This window comes from Adiantum capillus-veneris, chromosome 6 (genome assembly GCF_014529385.1).
Source record: "Adiantum capillus-veneris isolate H3 chromosome 6, ASM1452938v2, whole genome shotgun sequence".
Taxonomy (NCBI): domain Eukaryota; kingdom Viridiplantae; phylum Streptophyta; class Polypodiopsida; order Polypodiales; family Pteridaceae; genus Adiantum; species Adiantum capillus-veneris.
In genome coordinates, this window is record NC_140936.1 from 21,455,328 (window position 1) to 21,474,798 (window position 19,471).

A 19,471-nucleotide genomic window follows, 5' to 3' on the forward strand; every position below is an offset into this window, starting at 1 on the left:
CTCAAATACCTTTGGCTCATTGGCAATGGGCTTTGCGGTCATGGGTTCATACTCAATGGCTTGTGAGCTAGTGGATCTCGTGTCAGTAGACACCCTCATGCCTGCTATCATCAAGTTTTCCTCTAGTTGGATTGCATTGGCAGTGACATCTTCCCAGGTTGTGATACCTCTAATCACTAGTCCATTATAGATTCCTTCATTCCTCAACCCTCGAATGAATCGATCAAGCAGTTGGTTATTGTTGAAGCGCTCATTTACAGGGCAACGAGAGTTTAAGTGCTTTAGACGACTAATGAAGTCCCTTACTGACTCTCCTTCCTTACGTTCGGCCTTCTGTAGCTGAGATGCTACACCCCAAAGCACACCTTCTCGTATGTACTCCTTTAGAAACAACCTTCGAAGGGTAGGGTAGATTGTTTTCTCGTCCACCCTTAGGGTCCTATACCAATCTCCAGCCTTCCCACTTAATGTCAAGCTTAAGGCATTGCACTTATGTAGTTCGTTGCGTTCCCCTAAGGAATCACATACTTGTTCAAACACTTCAATGTGTTTCCTAGCATCTTCGTCCCCATTGAATTTTTGCGTGAGTTTGGCAATTTGTATTGCCTTACTTCTAGGCTCTCTATCAGATGCATGACGCATATTTTCCGCGATAGATCGACCTATGGTTTGAGCAAACGCTGCCAAGTCACCTATGTGAGGAGGCAGGGCCGATGGAGGTACTCTTGGAATCATATGTGGGAGAGGAACGGGTACCGGTCTTGGCATATGTGTAGATGATGCAGGATATGGAACATAACTGGGCATAGGTCCACTCGGATAAGAGCTAGGGAGCGGCACTCGAGGAGCATAAGCAAGTGGTACAATTGGAGGTGTGGGGGCCATGTGTGCATAAGGGGCTAGAGGCACATATGGTCGAGGCCCCATATTAGGTACTACGACACTAGGTAGTGGCACTGCGCTAATCGTAGATGTCATCGGTACATTCTCTGTCAGGCTTATCCCTGGAGTGAGCACTGTGTTTTCCTTGATAGAGGGTTGAGCCAAGTTAGGGAAGCTAAAGTTTTCGCTCGGAGGCTCAGATTGCATAGAGACCCCAGGTGAAATGACGTAAGATGGGTCCATGGGGCTCATTAGAGGAGTCTCCATTTGTGATAGAGTAGGCTGTTGAGCCTTGCTCGTATCCAGAAATCTCATGGGGCCATTAGAGAGTATATTTACCCCTCGGTTTTGCCTTTCTGATTGAATAATGCCATGGATAACATTACAGATCATTTTCTGTTGATCTTCGATGCTCGTGGCACTAGAGGTGGATTGTACAATCTCTATCCATCCTACATGGTAGGCGTGGCCAGAGTGTAGATCCGTCAACACCTCAGTGTGGAGGTCGTATGTCCAATGATCATTAATGAACAATCCTTCTAGAGTCGACGTGTTAACGGTTTCTTGTGAGGTAGAAGCAATGTTGCTCCCCGTGGTTTTACTTGCCACCAACGGTACTCTAGAGGGAACTTCTGAAGGAGGCAGCTCAACAGGGCCTTCTTGGTAAGAAGTTGGTAGGATATCCACATGGACACTCTTTGGGGGTGTGGGGTCCACGTGCGATGTGAAAGGAGATTCCACTTCCCCACCCCCTTCGCGTGCTTCATCTGCATCAGGTTCCGAGCGAGTAGCTCTACCTAATGTTTCCATGAAACGGCTAAACATACTAGTACTAGGCTGTGGAGCTTCGAGAGGTGCATGGCCTTCTCTCTCAGTGTTTTGGGTAGGGTATGCTTCCATGATTTCTGAGTCGAAGGAGGAATCACTAGCGGCTATTTTAGGGTCTTGGGTGGTGCTACCTTGTGTCCCCGCCGAGGGTCTAGAGCTTATCGTGGATGGGTAATGGGTGTCCGTATGAACAGAGGCACCCTCAATATGCTTGTGTTCTAGCACCCGCCCAGAGCATAAGTGCATGTGCTTTTGATACCCTAAGGTGTCAAAAAGCTGCTCTAGGAGGCCTTGTGACTAGTTTTTAGCGTGTTTTTTGTTTGTTTTTTTTGCTAGATTTTTTAGAGCGTGTCGTGGAATGGGCCGTGTGATGGCTCGAAACGAGCGTATCGGTCAGAGGGTCGTGCCGTGCTTTACAGCCCTCCGTTTGGTCACTCTATGCCCTCGGAATCCCTAAAACTGTCAATTTCTAGTAGGGAACTAGGCCCAAACTAGAAAGTCTAAGGGTGCAAGTGGGAAGAGAAAGGAGGAGAGTGGAGGACTTGTCCCACATGCCCTCATTCTCTCTTGAGGGAGTAGGGTATATATATAAGAGTGAGTCTAGTATATATCATAAGACTGAGGACTGAGGCTTGGGCTTGGGCTTGGGCTTGGGCTTGGGCTTGGGCTTGGGCTTGACAGCAATTGCAGAAAACGCAAAAAACAGAAACCTTCCACTCACTCCTTCCCTGCCTTTCCTATGATACAAATTGCACCACAAGGAAGCGTAAAGTGCTAACCGAGCTTAGTGTAGGGCATATCCCCGGCAACGGCGCCAAAAATGTGCGCTCCTTGCCGCACTGTCGAAGCAAGGGACTTGCCAATACACCGTATGCGAGCCACAAACGGCTCCAAGCACACAACAAGCCTAAACTAGCAAGCTCAAGAAAACAAAGGGTGTGTCACTCACCGCTCTATGCTCGCCTTCGTGGTGGATTCCTCGTCGCGATGAAGAAGAAGCTGCAGTCGTGCCGCGCTCAACCGCTTCGCCGCCGTCGTGCCTTCGTAATGCTCGATCGCACACACACTCTCCCTCTCTCTCTCTCTCTCACACACACACACAAGGAGGTGAAGAAGAAGAAGATGGAGATGGAGCAAGAGCACTCTTCAATTGCACAAATGAGAGAATGAGTAAAAATTAGGTTTAGTTGGCTTTTATAGGAGCTCACCCCATTCACACTTGGGCGCCCATGCTTAACCAACTAATCCCTTGAATGTCCAAGTTAAAGTGCGCCTCTCATCGGCGATCACTCTACCTTTCCCTATTGGTCCGACAAGCCCGGTACCTGACTCTACCAAATACATAATACACGTCCATCGTAGGTGATGGGTGTCCGTGTGCCATGAGGGTTAACATAGCTACTGAGGGACACTGCCGCTGAGATTATTATTTTGCAGGAAGAGGGCTTCCAATTTGGAAATGCTCCCGAAGGTGTGTGGAATCCCACCGTGTAGACCGTTGTAGCTCGGGTCCAGAATCTGCAAGCTGGAGAGACTTCCCAAAAATTCGGGGAGGGGACCGTTAAAGGAGTTAAGGGACAAATCCAGAATTGTGAGGTAGGAGCATAAGGCTAAGGCTGCAGAGATGGAGCCAGCGAAGTAGTTTCCCGATAGATTGAGGGAAGCAAGGCCTTGAAGAGAGGCAACGGCAGGGCCAGAGGCTATGCCATGCAGGGCGAGGTTTGACAAGGAGATGGACAAGACCTTGGAGGTGTGTGGAAGGCAAGTTATGCCATACCAATGGCAACTGCTGTTGGCGAGGGAAATGCTCCAGCCCATGAGGGCATGATAGGGATCTGTTGTAATGGCCTGCTTCAAGGCAATCAACGCTTGGGCATCACTAGCCACCTCCTCCCAGCTTAAATTTGTGGAGCTGTTAGTTGCAACTGCACTACTACATTGCATGCTCATGAGACCCACCGTTAGCACTAGCTGTAGCAAATTCTGGCGCCACCGTTGTTCGCGAAGTGACATCCCCATATTTGTCTTTATTCTATATAGTTATTACACTCACCGAAATCTCCATCTCCATATCTAGCTGAAAGCAACACGTCTACACATGTTCAAATTCAAATTTTTATTATATATTTATTTATTTATTCCAAGGTGAACTTGATGATAGCCTACACATGTTCGCTTTGATCGTCGCCTATAGCAAACTTTGAAGTGCAAGTTTTGGGGTTTCAGGTGTTATGGAATATGGTATAATCAAGTGATGCATTAGATGCGACGGTATATTGAAGCGATTGGTACATTGACAAACCACACATCCAAAGCTAGTACAAAATGTTATATGCTCCTATGTACGAATAGACAATAAAATCACTCTCTAAATAGACAATAAAGGTGGCTTCATATCTCATAGTATACTGGACAATTCCATACTGTGATATAGCTTTATCTTGGTACCTATATCCTGGCCTCTGCTCGTATCCCTGTCCCTTTACTCCCCGCCACCCTCAATTACATTGCCAATACACCCCATCAACAACTACAATCTGGCTAGATAATAATATATCCACAAATCTAACTAAAGCACTGTGAGGAACATTAACGAATGAGATAAATTTGCGATGGGTAACAACACAAATTTACGTAGCAAGTGTTTTGAACACATTGGATTATATCACACTATTTGCAGAGACTTTATTTTATTGAATATTTTTACGGTATTCTGTCGGTACGTAGCACAATATTTTAAACACCTATGCGATTCGTAGAAATACTATTAGCATTTTATATTCAGTTGGTTAATGCTAGCACAAGTTAGTACAAAATGTTCTATGCTCATACTCCTACTGCGAGCTTGCTCGGTAACCACTTTTTGCAACTTCATCTAATTACGACTTAAAATTCTTAATTAGGGACTTAAAATTTGTTAGACTTCTCAAACTGTGAATATTTTTTGGGTTTTCTCCTTTTCGAATAGCTCATTGTTACATTTTACTAGTTGCTGTACATTAGCGCTGCTCCACACCATTATGTTAAGTTCGCTTACCACAATTTTAAGGAAATAAACGTATCTGTCTTGCTTGACCATAATCAAATGATTTTTATCACCATCTTCATTTGTTTTTTGTTACATTTCTCTCACTCATCTAAGGATTCACAAAAACCTATTCAGACCATAATGTGAGGACATCAGATAAGTGATCTCTTTACTTTGCAAACTCATTTTTTTTTCAGCTACAATAATCATATCCTAACCATATTTTATCCGATTTTATGATATCCCCCTACCCTGTTATCCAACCTTATTATTTCCTGCTTGCCTATACTAACTCTGTCATACAAGCTTGTGCCAAACTCTTGGCTGTGTTTACTAATACCATTCCCAAAAACAACACAACTTTCTCGACACGCATACTAAGGTAGCCACTCCGGATCTTGCTGGTATGTACCTCCCATATGTCAATCCTCTTTTTTATGCATTGTATTTAAAGCTGAAAACTCAAACAATGCGAAGATTGTATTCAAAGGAGTTTTTGTTGACATGATTTGTCAATAAGCTATGCAGCTACTCGGGTGAGCTAAGGTGCTCTGGGATAGTGAACAACAATTTGTAAGTGCTTTGATATACTACACTGTGATGTTAACAACGTAGTAAATATATTTTCTCCTTTATGTCTTGTCTAGTCCATTGGTCACAAGCACACAGATCCGCCGATTTAGGCAGTGTGTAAATGCTCATCTTGGTGTAGATTTGCCGATTTAGGCAACACCAATTATCTGTGCAGATCCGTCGATTTAGGTAGCACACTGACAAATTGCAGATCTATTCACAATGGTAAATGCAGATCCGCCGATATAGGCAACATTAGTGCAGATTGGCTGATTTAGGTAGCACGCCTTATTGGTGTAGACTTGCCGGTTGAGGCAACACCGATCACAAAATCATGCTGCAGTGGCTGGCCACCACTGTAGCTGGTATGATTTTGTTACCCGGGTACATAATGAAAGTGATTTGGATTTGGACTTATATTGTGGAATTGGAATTGGATTGGGATTTGGTATCTGGTGATTATTTAGCAGTGTTTATGTGATGAGACTTGACATTATGAGATTGATAATGAGTGTGACTAATGATATCCTGATTCATCAGGATATGACATATACTGCTTATTCTAGTGGTATGGGACACTAGAATAGGTAGTATGTGGATGACGGCAGGCATAAACAATGTTGTCTAATTTTATGGATTTTTCTTTTACTATTTGATACAAATTTCTAATCATTGTTTTTGACAAGTATTGTTTGCAAATTTTTATCTTCTCAACTAAGGACAATTGCTTTCCAACGAAAAGGTATGTTATGGAATTGATATCTCATTTATTGCAGTTGTGACAGGTGAAAAAGACTAGACCGAGCTAGGCTTATGCGAATGTAAATATATATATTGTTCAATTTATTTTTCAAGTGCTCTTTTATGAGCTTTGGCCATTTATGACCGGCCAGCCAGTTTGTACTCACAATTGACCATTTAAGAAATCTATAAAACAAATACGTGCAAGAGGGAAATGGTCACTCTTGCACGGGGGGAGATTGCACCCAGTGCCTGTGTATTCTTCTCTCCTCTCTTCTCTTCTCTCTCGTCGTGCCAGGCGTAGCACTCCGCCCTAGGAGGTGCGCCTGCATATGTTCTCTTCTTTTCTCTCATGTGCTATCTCTCTCTGTTCGCGTGCATCATTGATCATGTGCTATGCAAGGCGTCAGGTATGCGGATTCGTTCATTTATGATTAGTAGCGTGTTGTTTCGGGTATTTTGCAGGGCAGCCACGCATCCGTTTGTAGCACGGTGAAGCTAGGCAATTCCTATGAGCTCGATATATGTAGTATAGTGTGCACGAATGTCGCACGTGTCAATGCAAGGAACTTGTCGATACACTGTGTGCGAGCCACAAATGGCTCCAAGCACGTAACTAGCCTAAACTAGTAAGCTTAAAGATGGCGATCGCGTGTCACTCGCCGCTCTATGCTTGCTGTCATGGAGGATTCCTCTCCGTGATGAAGAAGGAGCCGTCGCTGCACCGCGCTCAACCACTTCGCCGCCGCCATGCCGTCGTCGTAATGCTCAATCGCGCACACACACACACACACACACACACACACACACACACACACACACACACACACTCTCTCTCTCCCTCTCTCTCTCACGCATACACACACACACACAAGGAGATGAAGAAGAAGAAGATGGAGATGGAGCAAGAGCACTCTTCAATTGCACAAGTGAGAGAATGAATGAATTTTAGGTTTAGTTGACTTTTATATGAGCTCGCCCCATTCACACTTGGGCGCCCATGCTTAGCCAACTAATCCCTTGAATGTTCCAGTTAGAGTGTGCCTCTCATCGGCGATCACTCTTACCCTTTTCCTATTGGACGGACAAGCCCGATACCTGACTCTACCAAATAAATAATACAACAACCGTCGTAGGTGATAAGAATGTGCGTGAGGGTTAACATGCCCCCTTCCTGATGTAGATTCCGTCCTCGAAAGCTATTGAGTTGAAGCTTGTTCGTTGAGGTGGAAGAGCATTTGAGATGAATGTCCTTAGCCTTCTTTAGTGACTGCAAAATCAAACAACATTGGCACAGTAATTGCATTCTCATATACAATTAAAAAGCAATTGCAATTTTAGGCAACAAAATTGATTGGTAGCATAATTCTAAACCATTTGTAAGCAATAAACATTAAATTTCAATATAATCAAACACATAAATAGTTGGGAAGGTAAAAAACTAAACAAGTTTGGGGTCGCTAATTCAACGGTTGAAAGGCACTAAAGATCGACTATTAATACCATGGGTAAGCTTCTTAATTTTCTCTGGTCAATTAAGTTGTTTAATCGCGAGAGCCAAGTATTTCATGTTCGAGGACTGACTAGAGGCTAGAAGACCTTGTGTTGGGGTATAAAGCCCAATGTGGTCGCCCAGGTAAGTGGACGGGCCGCCAGGTATGTACACATATTCTTTTGTAAAAACCTAATAAGAACTCACTATGCTCTACACATTACAGTAGAGCGAGTTCACCATATCTTCGTGGTTGTCTTCTCACACTCTCTCTCGCGTCACACTTCCGCTCGTACTCCTTCAACTGGTATCAGAGCTCAGATCGAGGCTCAGGGCAGCATTTGCAGGTAGTCAGAGTCACCTGCTCAGATCAAGGCTCGGGGCAGCATTTGCAGGTAGTCAGAGTCACCTGCTCAGATTAGAGTGAGATTCGACAAACGAAGACACGGCCCCAAATCTTGTGGGAGAGGCCGAAGAGCTTGGTGTTCTCACAATTTCATTATGAGGTCATCTCGGCCACCATTCAGCTTCGACAAAGTTCTGCGCAGGCCATTTTCGACTACATGGTCTCGGCGGGTGCAGATCCGACTTTGCAAATTTGGGGTTTCGGCCTACGAATGCAGGTGCTGAGGATATTGGCACTCCCAGAGTGCTGATTTGTGGCTGTCTACACATCGAAGGAAGGCTCACAATTCTTGGAGGCGTGTCACATACGACACGGGCGCATCTACACACAGACTGTAGGCGACATCCACTAGTTCATCAGGTAGCTTGTGTTTGCTGCTTGATATTCCAAATTTCATCCTGACATTGCAGGTACTTCCACATGGGATGTATTGTCAGAGATGATGTATGTCTGTTGAAGGTTTGCTGGCTGTGAGTCACGCAGCAAACAACCGCCACAACGGTTACATCGTATAGTGGGAAATTTGTGGATGTATGATTTTGTGGGAAGTCTATGTATTGTCAGATTCACTGCAGCCTTTGTTGAGGGTCGAGTGAGGTTTTATTGAGCTGGGGGATTCTTGAATGTTGAGATCCTTTCGGTGATACAGGTCTTGGAGCGATCCCTCGAGCACCCTTAGATAGACAGCTAGGATGTATTGACTATGAGTTAGACAGTTGGGATTGCATCTTTGCTTTACTGCCGTTGAGGCATTGTTGCAGTCTATGCTTACAGGACAGTGACAGGACAGTGAGAGACAGTACAGGTGCAGGACAGGTTTACCCGCAGCTTACAGTGTTAGAGAGACAGTGTTTTTCGAGCTGTTTTTTGGTATGTTTTTTAGTACACTAGAGCCATTTTACAAAGGAGACTCTGCCAAAATTTTTGCAGAATCTGAAGCTTTCTTGGTTCATTTGACAGGTTGATATTGGTTCAGAGGTCAGTTTACACGGGAAACTCTGCCGAATTTTTCCAGGAAAGTAAACTACTGTGAAGCGTAGCTATGGCTGGATCACAGGATACTGCTCTTTACAATATCAAGAAGCTGGATGGAACCAATTTCCCATTGTGGAAGAAGCAGATTTGGCACGTGTTGGTACAAAAGAAGCAGATAAAACCTATAAAGCTCAAGGGGATAAAACCACAAGATATGGACGAAGATGAATGGAGCGAAATGGATGAATTGGCACTTTCTACCATTATGCTGACTTTGGCAGAAAGCATTTACTTCAATGTAGCAGACGAGATGTCGGCTTATGAAGCATGGACAAAGCTGAGTGATCTTTATGAGAAGCAGAGTGCAGCTTCACAGGTATACTAGCTTAAGAAGCTTGTTGACTTGAAGATGAAAGAAGGGACACCTATGTCCAATCATCTGAATGAATTCAACACCATCTACAGTCAGTTGTCAGCTCAAGGTGTCAAGTTTTAATTGCCCGCCTAGGCTCTGCAACCTGGCCAAACCTTCAGTTACCTTTTCTAAATGTGAAATACGGGAGCTATATATACAAAAATCATCAATGAATACTCTTATGGATGTTCCAAAGAACGGTTGAAAAACATATGTGACATATCTTTGGAATGTGGCAGGTGCATTTGTGAGACCAAATGGCATAACCCTGTATGCAAAACAACCCCATGGCGTGATAAAAGTGGTTTTTAGCTGATCTTCCAAGGCTATGTGTATTTGAAAGTATCCAGAATAACCATCACAGACGGTATAGCATTCAAAACCCGCTACTTCATTCAGAATTTCATCCAAGAAAGGGAAAGGAAAGTGGTCTCTCTTTGTAGCTGCATTTAGTGGTTTGTAGTCAACACAGACCCTCCACTTACCATTCTTTTTAGGCGTCACCACTATGGGTGACACCCATTCTGAGTTTTCTACAGGATAGATGAATCCCGCCTCCAGCAGTTTCCTTACCTCGGCCAAGAGTGCCTTTTCTTGTATGACCCCCAGTCGTCGTAGCTTTTGCACAACTGGTTTTACCCCTTCCTTCAGCTTAATATGATGTTCCACCACTGTAATGCCTATGATTCTTTCATAGTTGTCAATGAATAGGTTAGGAAATCCCATCAACATTTGCAAAAAACTATCTTTCTCCTCAAGTGTTAATTCCGTAGACAACATACCCTTCAACCTACTTCCTCCTAGGCCAGGTGATTTTCTCTCCTCTTCATTGGGTTTCCCTTTTGGTGATGAATCACCAGTTGTGCTTACCCTTTGTGGATCCTTCATAATGATACCCATCACATCAATGGAACTGTCACTTTCGTCGGTGGATGTGGTCTCCTCCTCAGAACTGGAAGATTCGCTAGTGGTTTCATCTGCCAATGTTTCCAGATTCATTTGCTTCTGCTTGCCAATCCTCATGTCGTATTAGATTGTCTCCCCTTTCTTACCGGTCATGGGTAGAAGGCCAGTACCCCAGTCCTCTTTTTCCTTCATGGCCATCAACCATGGCCTTCCCAAAATTAGTGGATAGCCCTCCCCCTTAGTAGGCATTACAAAAACATCTACCTCTACCTCAGTGTTGAAAGCTTTTATTTTCACGGCACTTACCACACCCACACACTTTACTTTTGCGTTGTTTGCCATCTTTGCCTTGCATGGAGAAGGCCTGTCAACCTCGAGCCCTAATCGAAGCATCATAGCTTCGCTCATTACACAGATTTGTGCACCTCCATCAATGTAGGTGTTTCCAACCCTCTTTCCTTTTATGTTTACGTCGACAATTGGAAGGATGTCATCCATGTTGCATCCCGAAATTGCTCCGGCTACCTTTGTTTTGGAGCGTCTTGTACTTACCATTTTAGACCATTGTCACCTTACTTTTGGTGCAAGATGTAGCAGCTGTGGCCATGTAATCTTCGGTCCTTGCTCTGCCACATCCAATGTTAGATCATAGGGCTTAGAACTTTCCCCTAGCTAGAAGTCGGTGATGCCCAATTTCCGTCGTGGCCTGGATGGCCTCTTGCTAGTTTCTCCTCTCATGCTTCTCTCATCATCTGATTGTGTAGCTTTCTCCCTCCTATCTCTTTTCACAGTCATGGCTTCAAGTGGTTCTAAAAAGGTTACCTTCTCCTTACCCTTGTCCCTCTCCTTTTCTCTGGGTGGATCCACTACTACGGCTTTTTCTTTCTCTTCTAGCCTTATGATATTTACAGGGCGATCAGGTGGTGGGGCTGGTGGAAGAGGTGGGATGGATGCTTGTAGTGGTGTCTGGGGTGGACGTAGAATTTGTGTTGGTGGGGGTGGTGCTCGGGGTGGGGGTGTTCTTTCTCTAGGGGGTGACAATTGGTTTCTCCTACCTCCTCTATTATAGTTTTGTCGTGGTTTGGGACAGTAGTACATACCGTGACCATCTTCTCCGCAGTTGTAGCAATGATACTCCCTGTTTTGTCGTCGTTCTCTTCCAGGGTCTTGATCTCTTTCTTGACTCCTACCTTACTGTATTAAGTGGACAGACAAATTCTGCAGTTGGTCAGTAATATGGGCCAACATATCTTGTTGGTCATCTCTTACCCCAAGAGCCGGTGGTGGTGGTATGGTGGTTGTCGTAGTTGTTGGTTGACGCGATGTTCCTGCTTCTGTTGACTCGGTTTCTTTGGCTTTCATTCGCAGCTTCTTGTCCTTAAGGCGAGCAATCTCAACGGCTAACTCGTACGTAGCCGGGAATCTACCTTTCACCTTCTCCTTGAGAAGCGGCCATAAGCCATGCGTGAACCGATCTTTTTTTAGGAAATCGGGTGCGGCTTCCCCCCTTGCCAGTGACTCAACCCACCGTTCCCACAAATCCACAAATTTGGACTCATAGGTGGCATATTCTAAAAGACCCTCCTGCTTCAAGTCTCTCAACTTGTCCCACAACTTTTCTGAAGTGGTACCTCCCCCAAAGCGCCTCTTAAAAGAGGTTTTTAAGGGTTCCCAGTCATCCTTGGTTGCTTGTGGAAGTGCATTGTACCATGATCTAGCTTCTAGCTTCATGAGATGCTTAAAGATTCTAACCCGGGATTCATCCGTATCTTTGTTGCTCACTACACATGCTACTTCAAAGTCATCTAGGAAGTCTGTTACCAAATCCTCCCCCTTCTTTCCTTTAAATGTTGGAAATGCCACACTTGCCATGATTACTGAGAGAGAGCTAGAAAGACACACTGCTTAACTTGCAAAAGTTTTTTCTTCTTTACAAGGAGGCGTGTATACCCTCTTATACTAGGACATAGATTAAAACTTCAAACGGTACATTGCCTTGTACCAAAGGTAAGACAAATGGTTGATCTGATGCCAGAGCCTCAAAAAATCGCTCCCCACCTAGCATGGTGTCAATGACGTGCTGGTAGTGAGCCTTCAAATCCATTATTACCTTGATTGAGCGTACACGTGTTGGTATGTGTGATCTGTCTTGAGGTAGGTTGTACTGATTCATGTGAAGCTTAGAGGTGCTTAGTCACTGTCCAAGCTTGTGGGAGAGGGTGGTGTTCTTTCCTGAAACAAACTCAGTAGATCCCTAGTTTCTCTAGTGAGAGTGTGAGCCAATGATTCCGTTATCTGCGCTGCAGCATCAGGTGCGACTTGAAAACTGACTGTGATAATTACCTCGGTGACTTGAGTTACCCGATTCTCAAAGTAGAATAGTGTTGATTCTCTATTGTGTAGAGCTCCTTCCATTTTATTGTTGTGGGTTGGTTGTAGGTTGAGGACATGGTTTCGACCTTCTGCTTCTTCTTCTTGGCACTTGGCCTATGTATATCCACTGGGTTTGGCGTGTTGGTTGACTCTCCCACTGCAAATCGATTACCGTTACGCCTGGCACTCGAGCTTCGATGGAGATGCGGAGTTCGTCTAGTTGTGCTTGGAGCTCTTCTTCTTCTGTCGTCCAATTAGCAAATTCTGCTAGCCATTCATCCATTCACAATAGTTTAGGGGTTTCAGTCTTGTAAACTGAAGGGTTTCATGAAAAGATCCTCAGTGGGGGCACCAAATGACAGGAGCAAAGCGAACCCCGAACCCCCGACGGCCTCTAAAACACCGGGGACCGAATGGAGCACCTCGAGCCTGTCATGGTAACACCGAGGACCGAATGGAGCACCTAGAGGGTTTGAAAAAAGAAATTCTCAAGAAACATCTGCACTTAAAAGGATGTACTTCCTTTGAATAAGTCATGAGAGAAGCATTATACCTAGTTGACAATTGTAAAACCTATGGCGAGGAAATTGGTGATACAAAGATCACTATGGATAATGTTCCTTTAGCATCTAGTGAAACCAACACAAGGCAAGTGGTTATGTCTCAATTAATGACCAACCTAGATGAGCTAGCAGCGCAAGTAGCACAACGAATAAAATGGTGTGCCATTGAGCAAAAATGGACCAATCATGAGATGAGTGAGTGCTACTATAATCAAACCTACACGAGGGGGATACTATTTGGACATCAAATAGAAAAACAAATGCCATTACCAAATCATCCATTATTTCAAAATAGGGTTGTATCAAGGGCTTTACAAAGAGCTGAGGTATCACAACCTAGGCTACGACAAGAACCTATGAGAAAACTCTATTCATTGAATGAGAACACTCTGATGTTCATAGCCAATCAAGAGCGTAGACCAGAGACCATTCTGGCTAAGCAAGAACAACCATCAATTGTGCCACCAGTGACTCAACAAGATGGACCATGCTACAAGTGTGGAGGTAATCATTGGGCCAAGAATTGTTCTCGTGTAGAGATAATTGGATATTGTTTGGAGTGTGCCATTACACACGTTGTTCCAAATTGTCCAAAACACCCAAACAAATAGGGGAAAACAACAATGAATTTTGTGGGAGTGTTACCTTCTCCAAGTGGATCAGAGGCAGAACCCAAAATTCCTGTGAAGGTAGTGACTAGAGCACGAGCAAAAGAAAATGCTGAGGACCAAGCTAATGAGGAGAAAGATCAACAACCCAAAGAAGGGGAAACAACTAGTGTGTCAGTGAGGACTGGGAGAAAATCTTGGAAATCCAAAAGAGATAGAATTAAAGTAAAAACAATTACAAATCAAATTGCACTACAAACAAAATTACAAGAGACAAAGGAGCAGTTAAAACACGAACGGAAAAACAAAACGGTGGTGAGCGATAAGAAACCAAGGAAGGCGTCTTCCGGAGGATCTGTGTTGGTAGACAAAGTCCTAGAGCCATTAGATGCTGCACTGGAAGCATATGAGGCTAGATTAAAACCCAACCAAACCCTAGAGCAACGAGGGATGAAATATCCTCATGCTGAGGTAGAGACTGAGAGGTTGAAAATGTGTAAGGAATTGGTAAAAGCTGCACAGGCAATGATGGAGTCTGAAGCACCAATTCCACCTCTAGAAACAAAACCAAAAAGTGTTGGATTTGAAATGCCTAAGGCAAAGGTTGTTGAAACATTAACTCAAAGTAACATTGAGCTAGAATCACAAAAGGATTTGCAAGCAAAGACTGCAGCACAAGAAACCAACAACCTAGAAATTCAACTAGATGATCAAGTAGTGCCCAACACCACTAATGATGCAAGGTCAAGATCACAATTTATGGCACCTATCCCAGAATTAGATGAGCCATGGCAAAATGAATTGTGGGAAGCAATTAGAAGTGCAAAAGATGGAAGTGCGACTTTCAAATATGCACCCATAACTGAGGTCAATACAGGGCATGAAGTCTATTAGGGAGACACTCAATCTCTAAATGGAGATGCAGGGACGGAAGTTTTAATTGAAAGCAAACCAGAGTCCTTGAAGACCTTACCCTCATAAATAGGAGAACATGAGGCAGACTCAGAGACTAGAGTGGTGCCATCTCAGAGGAAAGCCATATCCAAGATGATGGATACAAAGAGTATGCAAGAGTTGATGTCAGCTCCAATACAGTGCACCATTACTCTATCTGAACTGCGTAAGATTAGACCACATGTATGGGATGAAGTAGGCAACAATTTGGGGAAGATGGGATTAAAGATACCTCTTCAAGATCTACCCTCAAATGAACAATCAAACAAAACTCAACAAGAAAGTGCAAACGCTAAACCTGTGCCAATAAACAAGGGGGGGGAATATTGCGAAGGAGAAGAAGGAATCACCACCTTACCTGTGGAATACAAAGGAGTTAAAACATTGGCTATACTTGATAGTGGGGCTGGAGTAGCCATAGCCACAAAAGACATTTGGGAAAAATGGGGTAGACCAGCGCTTAGGAAAACTAGAATGAAGCTGCAACTTGCAGATGGATACACGGAAAAACCTCTGGGTATCCTAGATCAAATTATTGTGACTTCTTGTGGAATTGAATATGAACATACATTTGCAATAGTAGATTTTGGAAAAGGGAACAATTTTGATATCATTTTAGGAAGGCCTTTCATGCGTCAACTTAAGATGATTCAAGATTGGGGCTATGACTATATCTACTTGAGACATAAAAAGATCACCACAAAAATAAACATAAAAGACCATAGCTATAGAGATGTGAATAGAACTCCTTTAGAAGAAATTGACTCTACTATAGTCAATGGGAAAGATATACCTACGTGGCTACAAACCAAACAAGAACTGTGGATGTGTGGTGCTTCGAAGTGTGGAAGCTTAGTGAAGGAGGATTGCATCCTAGAACGATCAATGGACGATGAAGCTTACATACCCGAACCCTTTCCAGAGCAATTAGTTGAGCCATTTGGATGGACTCAAATACTGGCAACATTGGATGTGTCTGTAAATGAGGTAATTCCAACCAAGTTTTGTGATGAAGAAGGCTACGACCTAGTTTCATGTTTTATGTTGAAAGTGCTGAGAAATGCTAATGAGATTTGTGAGAATGAAAATAGAGGGACAAATAGCTATGTCAAGGAGGATGCCGCACAAACACAAACTAGGAGAGCAATACAACCAGGTGGAGATGTCATCATTGACATACTTAAAGAGTCAACATCTACTCCAAAGAAACTAACTCCCAATGATGCATAGTTGAAAGTACAAGAAGAATCAGATGTGCAAAGCTCCACATCAACAGATGTGCTACAAACTCAAGATCAAAGGAAGAATGAGGAAGAAGCCAAAGATGAAAAAAATCCCACATTGATTAAATTCAATTTATGCAGACAAATAGGGCTCAAGGTTACATGTTCGGCCGCAATTGATGCTTATGCTACTAAGACTATAATGTCATATGGAACTTGGATAATGATGGGAAAGACGACAATTAAAGAAGTGGAGGAAAAAGTATACACCAGTGCCAAAACACCAATCCCAAGTTTTGGCATAGCGGAGGCAATACTCAAGTTGAGTCATGCGGAGTTCAAAGACAACTTCAACATAGTTGACTCACATCACATCAAAGAAAGTCTAGTCCTCACTAAGAGTTGGAAGAATATCTTCTTCGGGCAACAACAAAAAGCATCATCAACAACAACAACGACGGTCCAAGAGACATCAACAAAAAAAACACAAACATCTGTAGCAGAAAAAGCTAAGGCCAAACTGAACATTGAAGAAGATCATCCTCGCAAGTCAGTTTTACCTTCGACAAGCCCACATCAAAGCTCGAGCAAAGCCTCTACGTCAAGAACCAAAGCTTCAACAATGCAATGGATCCCTAACAAAAGGTTTTCCAACCTAAATCTCCATCGTAGCAAAGCCTCCAAAAGAAGCAAAAAAAGGTCAGGCAAGTGTTGGTATCCAAGGAACACATTAAAGTTAAAGATTCAATTTGGGTACACTCTCAAGAGCAATCTCAACAACAAAAGGTGACAGGGTGGGTGGCCTCAAATGATGTTTGGGCCAAAACGCCCAAGGTAACAGCATGAAAATTCTCACCCTTACAAAGAAACACCACGAAGCACAAGCCAAGCATTTAACGCAACACAACTAACTCAACTAGGAGAAAGAAGAAGCAAAAGAAAAGAGCTTCAAAGAAGCAAACAATACAGCAAATATGGGTACCAAAGTCAGAGATTTATCAAGCTACCCAACAAGGCCAAATGAAGACAAAGAATAGAATGGTTCCCGTAAAGCTACTTGAAGCACAAGGATTCTATGAAGGTAACACCCAAATATGGTTACCCAAAGTAGTTGCTCAACCTAGAGCCACTAAGACCAACCAAGTAGCAAAGGACCCCACACAAAGACAATCAGCAACAACAAAGAGCCAATGGAGACTAAGCACAACCAAGGGAGAAACAACCTCAAAATGGATCCCTCGTCTTCTACTACAAAAGCAAGGCTTTTACAATGGTAATAGCCAAGTATGGATACAAAAGCCTAGTGTCCATCAAGTCAAGGGAGCAACTCATGAAGTAAGAACAAAATGGGTCCCAAAACCACTGTTGAAAAATCAGGCTCCTCACAAAGAAGAAAAAGTAAAGGTACAACAATGCGGCCTCCTTACGGAACATCCCATGTAACAAAAGAAGCTAGAGGAGTTAAAGTATGCCAACTTACTTGAAAAGATGGTGGCATCAAAAGACCAAAGCAATGATAGAGGCCTTAATCTCAGAACTTATGGCATTGGGTTTCAGGCCATGAACAAGTAAGTCCAAGTCGCCATTAAAAATACATGGCATAAAAGTCAAGAGTCGGGCAACTGAGCCACTAAATGAGCAAGGCATTAGTCCCAAAGCTTCAAGTAATATTCTCTATGGTCTAAGAGTCTTAGCTATTCTAGGTACTGCTCAAGGTGGAGGAGTTGAGCATATTTATGTTGTGTCGCTCATGCTGGTATAGGTGAGCATAAGAGTCCAAGTCTATGTATTTTAAGTTTGGTAAAGTGGAGAAGAGAGTCCAAAAGACACTCACGCACTATGCATAGTGAGTAATGAGTGGAGAAGCTTCAACATCCAAAACCCTTCTTGGAAATGTGGAAGCTATTGAGATGTCCTTCGATATCACATGTGCTACATTTGTTCCTTGAAGCACCCAACAACTCATTTTTCACACCGCATGATTTTCTTGAAAGAACTCTTGTGTGCATATAGAGTGTCCCATAATTGGCACTTGCATTACACACTCTTACTTTATTTATCCCAAGCACTCACCTTGCATGAACAGGTACTCAACTTCCAAGTGTTCAACCCCAATAAGAGCGTATACCAAAGGCATTTTTTCCCACTGGGTTTTTCCCTTTGGTCATTCAGGTTCTAGACCCTAATTTAGAAACACCCATCACTATTCTATTGTATATATTCCTTCCATCAAATGAAACCAATAAAGAATTTGTTACACAATCTTCAAAGAGATAAAGTGGGGCCACATTTCTCAACTACGCTTCGACAAGAGTAGCTCTTATCTTCAAAGATACCAACAAAGCTCTATTGACAAAGTGGCAAAGAAAATCAAATTGGAGATGCCAATGCACACATGTCAAAGTCTCAAACATTTTGAGATACGCGCTCCAATAAAAATTCAACTGCACCAGGAGGCAAAGTATCCAAAGAAGCAGGTATCATCGACCAACTGCACAAATGGAAAGGTAAAGCAGGATGTGCAACAACATGCACAAATGCCTCGTCCACAACATCCAAATCACAAAGAACACATGTTCATCCATCAAAGGAAAATGGGCACCCCATTTGAACAAGCAAACCATTCCAGATATAACTCAATCAAGGAAGGGGGGAGTCTCATCAACAAGAAGACCAGACTACAAATGGTCGTGTCAAGGGACGACATGATCTAGGAAGGGGGGAGTGTTTGGAGGTGATAACAACATACAAGTGCCCACCTAGCCAAGGCGCCCGTCGGGCTAGCCAGCCAAATTTTTGATGTGGTCACATTATTTTTCCGATGTTTAATACATCAAACCCTGTAAAAGCCTAATGACAATCGTCTATGTCAAGTCTAAGTCAAAGATGTAATTTTTCTAGTGATGTATGTAAAGGTCTATGAGAAGTTGGCCGCCGGCCACTTTAGAGAGCCCTAGGTATATAATACACTAAGGTTAGTGTGAAAGGGGGATTATTTTTGAAGATAAGTGACTATTGCGTTACGCACAGAGAGCTACCTCTTTGCTCCAACTTGTAATCATCGCTTCTGTGGCTACGATAATCCAAATTCAGTTTTGTTTCTTGCATTGTGTTCCTCTTACTGTGCTCTTTCATTCAAGTGTACGCATTCAAGATTCGGTGAAGGTTTCAAATGCATCTATTTAGGCCTTAAATCTCTGTTTTGAGTGTTTATATATGTATTTTATGTTGTTTTGACCCTAAGACAGGCTTTAGGGACCCAAAACGACCCTTTAGGGTCATCCGTTTACTGTTTTTTCGTACTTTGGGATGAACGATCGCGATCCATGTACCTCCCCAGAATGCTGTGACAGTGATAGGATATGTTCGTGATAGTCCCCTATAGCTTCCCTTCAAGTTTCGTGCGATTCCGATATGATTTGCATGGTGAACGGGCGTGATGACTGTAAAGCTGTGTAGAAGGACATACGCAGATTACTTGGCTTTAGTGCAATTGATTTGCTT